This window comes from Vicugna pacos, chromosome 14 (genome assembly GCF_048564905.1).
Source record: "Vicugna pacos chromosome 14, VicPac4, whole genome shotgun sequence".
NCBI lineage: Eukaryota > Metazoa > Chordata > Mammalia > Artiodactyla > Camelidae > Vicugna > Vicugna pacos.
In genome coordinates, this window is record NC_133000.1 from 57,857,143 (window position 1) to 57,864,245 (window position 7,103).

The 7,103-nt window shown below is 32.9% G+C and overlaps 1 non-coding gene across 1 annotated transcript; it reads right to left on the reverse strand.

The window, feature by feature from the left end:
- Positions 1-3,039: 3,039 nt before the first annotated feature.
- LOC116283239 (U6 spliceosomal RNA) lies at positions 3,040-3,141 on the reverse strand. The gene has a single exon (XR_004192800.1). It is a non-coding gene; the product is annotated as a U6 spliceosomal RNA (small nuclear RNA).
- Between the last annotated feature and the right edge of the window lie 3,962 nt (positions 3,142-7,103).

Here is a 7,103-nt window from a genome sequence, read left to right on the forward strand (position 1 = left end):
TCTTTGTCGACCTTGTTCTTTTCCCAAGTGAATTTTAACACATAACCATTGCCCTTTTACTTCAACAAAACAGTGTTGAATATAGATTAGTTTAAGTCGTTCAGAAATTTAAAATCTAAACAAAAGAGGGTAATTCAAAAATGAAATGTTAACTCGTTTTGAATTTTTGTCACTCTGGGGATCTGGACTAGATAGACACCCTCTTTTAAGTGGATCCAGTCATAGAACAGATACCCTTTTACTCCTTTAAATTTTTTTTGAATTGTAGATTGGAATAATGTATTAAGGGATTTCAATTTTATTCAACACTCACTATCTCGAAGGAGGGATTAAAATGCAACAGATTACTAAGTATATTGGAGTGAGCATAATAGCTTTACTCAGTAAAGAATCAATGGGGCTAAGATTTCTGCATAATAGATATTTTTAACAATTAGGCTGATGAAAATGAAATGAATTTAGTGCTATCATTTAATAATGCAAAAATGTGACAATGAGGTTTCTAGTTCCAATTTCTAATATTCAAAACCTGAGGGGGACGAGGGGAGAGAGAACCCTGAACAGAATTTAAAGTGGATCTTCTGATGCTTAGAGCAATCAATATTCAGGTTTGTCCTTTTGTATCTGTCAGTTATCTTTATAATTTGCCTCCTTAAGGTGTTGTTTTTATTTTAATACACAAGTGCAGATTCATACCTGTTTTTCCTCAGTGTGCATTAAAACCAACAGAGGAGTTTTTAGAGGCTTCAGCTGTGAAAAATTGGGTTGTCTTGTTGGAGATGATGAAGATAATTCCACTAACTGTAAGGATTCTTAACCTAAGAAGTAGGCAATAATTGATTATTTGTGTGTACTTATCATATGAAATAGGTTTGGGGGCCCAATTTGCTGATCTGTAGATAAATGGAGTTCTTCGAGGAATTCTTCAGAGAGTTTTTGTTGGAACGAGAGAATTTTCTCCCCTGTGTGGTTGATTTCGCAAGTTACCCTCTGAGTGCTTTAGATCTGGCACAGCGCTATTTTGTTAAGGAAGATGTGCCCAGTCCGGGAAAGAATGTTGCCATGGAGAGCCTTGCAGAATAGATGCGGAAGTCATTCCAAACCAATAGGGCTGTGCTGCACTGAGGCACGTTTTCTCCCTTTTACCTCTCTCTACCAATAACTGTCTTCTGCCTAAGAATAATTCCTTTTCCGCTAACTTTGACTTCAGCATTTTTTGTGTATGAACAATACACAGCATTGTTGTGCAGTTTTTTAATTCTAAATCTTCCTTAGACCACACAGCTTGTAAAATGATACAACTTATTCTCTCTGATTCTGTTAATTTAAATTTCAGTGAGAGTAATTTACCTTTTCTTTCAAAAACACCTGACCGGGCTGTATGTTTGTTGCCCCTGAGTACACTTTCCTCTGGATTAATCAGCTGTAACCAAGATGATATAGGACATTATACGGTGAAAAGAAAAATGTGGCCCAAAGGAGAATTGTCCAAAAAGATAGTTTAGTACTATTTTAAGAGTAGGCATCTAAATAAACTTATCTAACATGAAAGAAATTTACTTCTCAGATACTACCAGTTAAATAAATTGCAAACATTTTTATTTGGACAAAATAAATGGTAATACTGGAAAAAAACACAGAAATGCTTTTGAATGAACAGTTTCTAGTATAATAGAGCTCTGTATTATTTTTCACTGAATCAATTTAAAAACATTGAAAATTTGTATTCTTATGTAAAATTTTGAGGTATATATTGTTTGAATGACTCCATTTTCCTAAATTATTATGAAATGATCATTTTACTAAAGTGTTTTCAACACTTCATGACATGAATGCTAAGATTATTTTTGGTACTGATCAAATCAGATACAAATCCTTGATAAAAACATTTTCAGATGTCACAGATGACACTTTAAAAAGTATATAATTATAAACAGATAGAATTGTGACTTTTCTACAGCAGATTATATTGTCAATAAAATAATGTACCAATTCTTAGTGTGTGTGCCTTTCAACATGTCCTTTAATCACAGATCACTTCAATATTAATCACAATTCGCTACTTGTTCCCAAAAGTTGCTTTTTTGTTTCTTGTTAGAATATTCAATTTCAAAAAAGAATGTACATTTGTTTAACTCATGAATTTCTACTTCATTAATTTGTTTCTTTTTTTTTTTTTTTAATCTTATAACCCAGTTCTTTTCCATTGCATCAGGACAGGTCACAATTGCTTTTATGTAAATCAAGTTGCATGTTTAATATGCAAGGTCTGAACTTTAGATACATTGTTTTACATACTGTCTAATTATTATGCTACACATATTTATCCAAACTGACATTCCAATGTACTGTACATTCTTCTGATATCCCTAAAATCACCTTTGTTCTCACCTTTTCTTTCATCTTAACACCTTTTCAGTGATGTTTCCTCAAAAGGAATTCTTGAGCACAAATAATGTTAGAGGTAAAACAAACTTAAAAATTAACTATAAAATAATACTTTAAACTTTGCACCAATAAATATGAAATTATAGAAAAAGCAGATGAAGTAAGTGACAGATAAAGAATAAGATTAATTGTTTTGATCAAAGCACTTTATTGTTTCATACTATTGATTACTCTACTTTACATGTAAAATGTATGGTGCTTCTGCAATATTAATATCTTTTTTATGTCTAAATTATTTTTTATTCCCTTTGTAAATGTCTAGCAGAGGACAAATGGGTTTGTGGGTCACAAACAGTATCGCTATACTAAATTGTGATAACATATTGAAATATGAATATTATGTAGTTCTAAGTCTATTTCATAAGAAAAAAGTAAAATATGGGGGAATGTAGTATTAATTCATAAAATAAAATGGATCACTTTTAGCACCTAAAATTTTAAATTTAAAAATTACTTTAAAATATAAAATTTGCTAATTTAAAAAATTGCTAACCTACTTCCTTAAAGGTAATTATCTACCATGGAATGTCTTGCAGAATTGCTTTCAGATATATCATGAAACGTAACTTCCAAGAGCACAAGCTTCACAAAATACACATAGAATACTTCATGAATTTGTGTATCATCCTTTACAAGGGCCCAGCTAATCCTCTCTGGGTCATTTCAATTTTACTGTATGTGCTGCCAAAGCATATATGATTTTGAAACAATTTGTTTTAACCACCAAATGCTTAATTTTATAATTTGATATATGCAGTCTCACAGGCAGCAATATTCTCATTTATATCAGTATTAACATGATAGTTATCACTTATATCAATATCCATGTAAGAAATGTTTATTGTTTAAGCCACCTAGTCTGTGGTAGTAATGTTATAGCAGCCTGAACTAAGATGGAGTTTTGGTACTAAGAAGAGGGGTACCACTGTGAGAAAAGCCTAAAAATGTAGAAATGGTTTTGGAACTGTGTAATGATTAGAGGCTGGAAGAGTTTTGAGGTGCATGTTAGAAACAGTCTATGGACTGTAAAAAGTAATCCTGGTGAGAACTCAGAAACGAAAGGAGAATTCATCTTCTATCTTCCTAGAGAATACAGAAGTAACCATGTGCAGAATGTTGATAGAAATATAGGTGGTAAAGGCCATTCTGATGAGATCTCAGATGGAAATGAGGAACATGTTGTTGCACAATGGAGCAAAAGGCGATTCCTATTGCAAAGTGGCAAAGAACCTGGCTGCATTGTGTCTATATTCTAGTGTTTTGTGGAAAATAGAACCTGTGAGTGATAAAATTGGATATTTAGCTGAGGAGATTTCTAAACAAAGTGTCGAAGGATCACTGAGTGCTGATAGTAAAATGTAAGAAAAGAGAAATAAATTGAAGAAGAAATTGTTAAGCAATGAGCAAAGAGAAAACTAGCACTTAAAGATTTGAAAAATTTTCAGCCTGTCTACATTGCAAAAAAAATGAGAAACCGTGTTCTGAAGAGGACACTGAGGGTGTAGCTGACTGACCATTTTGATGAGGAGATTAGAGTGGCTGTAAACCTTGGACCTAATCAGCCATCAGATAGAAGCCAGGAATCGAGATGGGATTATACCAGCAGACATGCTGCCAGCTGGGATTAAAGAGAACAGAAAAAGTGGGACAGAGTGAAGGAAGGCTGTTGGAATTTTTTGATTTTCTGGAACAGGATGACAAAGTTTTTTAGCTGTGAACTTGTGCTATTCTTCAAGAAAAGAAGAGAATGGCCCTGTAGGTGATTCAGATCTCATTGGGGCAATCATCTCGGGCCAGTGACCTGAGACTGAAACAGTGAAAGCAAATCTGCCTGGAGCCATGGGGAATGCAACCCCCACCCAGCATAATATTATCATTTATATCAATATTGATATAAAATATTTTCCTGGCAACAGTGTTCACAATTTATTTTTTTCACCTATTTTACATAGAACATTAACTACTTGCTTTATAAATATGAAATACCATAAAGCACTTTACATTATTGTCAATAGAGGTACTCTAGTTGAGTAAAATCTTGGCAGAGAATGAAGTCATTTTGATTCTAGTCCTATCTTTTGTATTAATTATCTGTGTGATTTACAGCTGGTTCCTGTCATTCTCTCTGTCTTGGAATTTTCATGAGGACAATAATACTTAATCTACATACTTCCTAGGGTTGTTGTGAACAAAATAACTCTGATAATACTGTAATTTGGATAGGTGGTGAATGATAAAATATAAGACCTATTATCGCTGGTGTAATTTTAGTCGCTAAAATAAATTTGATGATTTGAGTAATGATAGTCATGCTTAAAAATAGCTGCTTCTCTGCTGGATATGCAATTAAATTTGCTGTGAGTGTGTGAATGTTTTTGCCTTCTTAGTGCTTTAGTATGTGTTTTGTATCTTAAACATATTTAGAGCTGAAAATTTTTTTGAATTATTACCACTTAGATAAGAATTTAAGTTCTAAAGGTAAAGGTGTCTTAGCTTTAGCCTTAGGAATGCCTACTTATAATTGTTTGTCTCCCACCTGCTAATGTCACTTTAGGTGTAAAAAGAATGAGCTATGAATTTAATTTTACATGTATCACGAAAACATCACCTTGACATTTAAAGAGAAAGAAAACCTTTTATGGGATTGCAAATGAGCACTTAAGATATTAAAATGTCTCCTTGATGGAAAAAACAAAATGCTCTTCTGTTGTCTTTTAAAAATGCCAACTTTCCTCTTCATAGTGACATACGTCAGAGTATCCTACATAGGTTTGGGGTGAGGAAGGCAGCCCGTAATTTTCCAAATTATCATTGGGCTTTGCAGTAGACTAAAGCCATTTTTTATCTTGAAAGATGGACAAGTAGGAAGTAACCTTTAAAATGTCTGCTTTGGGGATGAGGAAGTTATGCTTTGAGGAAAAACAGCAGACAAACCAACAATTTTTTAAGTGATGTTTGTTCATTTTCATAGGATTATAAGTCTGGGGGGATGACTGATAGATTTATCCTCTTCGAGCAGTGATTCATAAGGTGTGAGCCAGAGAAGTGGGTTTGAGTGAAAGAATGAACTTAGATTAAGAGGTATTGGAAGGGGTCTGGAAATCCACGTGCCATAATAATTTTTCAAGTGTGTGCTGGCACGCATGTTGACTTGCTCATGTATATACTCAAATTCTTTTGACATTATCAAATTTCCTAATCAATTAGTACTAAAATTACAATTGCTATCAGTTGAATATATATATATTTTTAGAAAAATGTGACATTAATTAAGCACGGAGGTCACTAGACTGACGTGGTTCTAATCCCATGGTGCCCATCGTAAGCAAAGCAAACTTTTAAAGGCCTTTTAAACGCCTCGAGGTGGAAACAAAAAACCTAAGGAAAAACTGCTCTTCAAGCTGTAGCCAATTGATGATGCCTCCGTGTTTTCTCTATGAAAATCTCTCCCCCAAGTTCCTGTCAATGGAGCGCTTCTAACTACTTCCCATTTGGCACTCCCTGATTTGAATTAGTTTTTGCTCAAATAAACTCCTAAAATTTTAACATGGCTCAGTTTACCTTTTAAAACCACCGTCTAAAATAAATGAATGCTGGTACTAAGAATTGAGAGGTTACAGAGCTTGGGGAAGGACTTGCCAATACAAATTTGTAAGCAAAATATAGTCAGATGAAACGATCATTTTTGGCACATATTAAGAAGGTCACTCACATCAATCCCCAAATCAGTGTTCTGTATGCTTAATTTTAAAAAGGATAATCATTTACACATTCAGTATGTTCACAGGCACATAAAAATGTAAATGAAATGCAAAATACATCCATAGTGAATTTTTAAAAATAATGTTTGTTGAAACTATTCAGTCTTTTTCAGTTATTCTTTTGAATTTCTAGTAATTTATATAACAAGTACAAATTGTTCTTACAATTGAAAAGGGAAAAAGTAAGCCACATCATTCTACATAACAAAAGCTGAATCTGTATTTTTCATATTTTGATTCCTTTCTTTTATCTCACCTTAGGTTACTATAGGATTTCTATTAATACAATCAGAGTCCTGAAACTGGAAAATGTTTCTCTTTTAATTTATTTAGCAGTATTTATTGAATAATGAATGTTTGTAGTTACTGGGTTTTGGGGGGGCAGTTATTGAAGTATAGTTGATTTACAATGTTGTATTAATTTCTGGTGTACAGCATAGTGATTATATATATATATATATATATATATATATATATATTCGTTTTCGTATTCTTTTTTATTATAAGCCATCACAAGGTATTGAATATAGTTCCCTGTGCTAGACAGTAGGACCTTGTTGTTTACCTATTATAGTAATTAATATCTACAAATCCCAAACTTCCAATTTATTCCTCTTTCTCCCCTGGTAAGCATAAGTTTGTTTTCCATGTCTGTGAATTTGTCTCTGTAAATAAGTTCATTTGTGTCATTTTTTTAGATTCCACATATAAGTGATATCATATAATATTTGTCTTTCTAACTTATTTCGCTTAGTATGATAATCTCTAGTCCACCCATGTTGCTGCAAATGGCATTATTTCATTCTTTTTATGGCTGAGTAGTATGCCATTGTATATCTGTATACCACTACTTCTTTATCCAATCATCTGTCAGTGGACGTTCAGGTTGCTTCT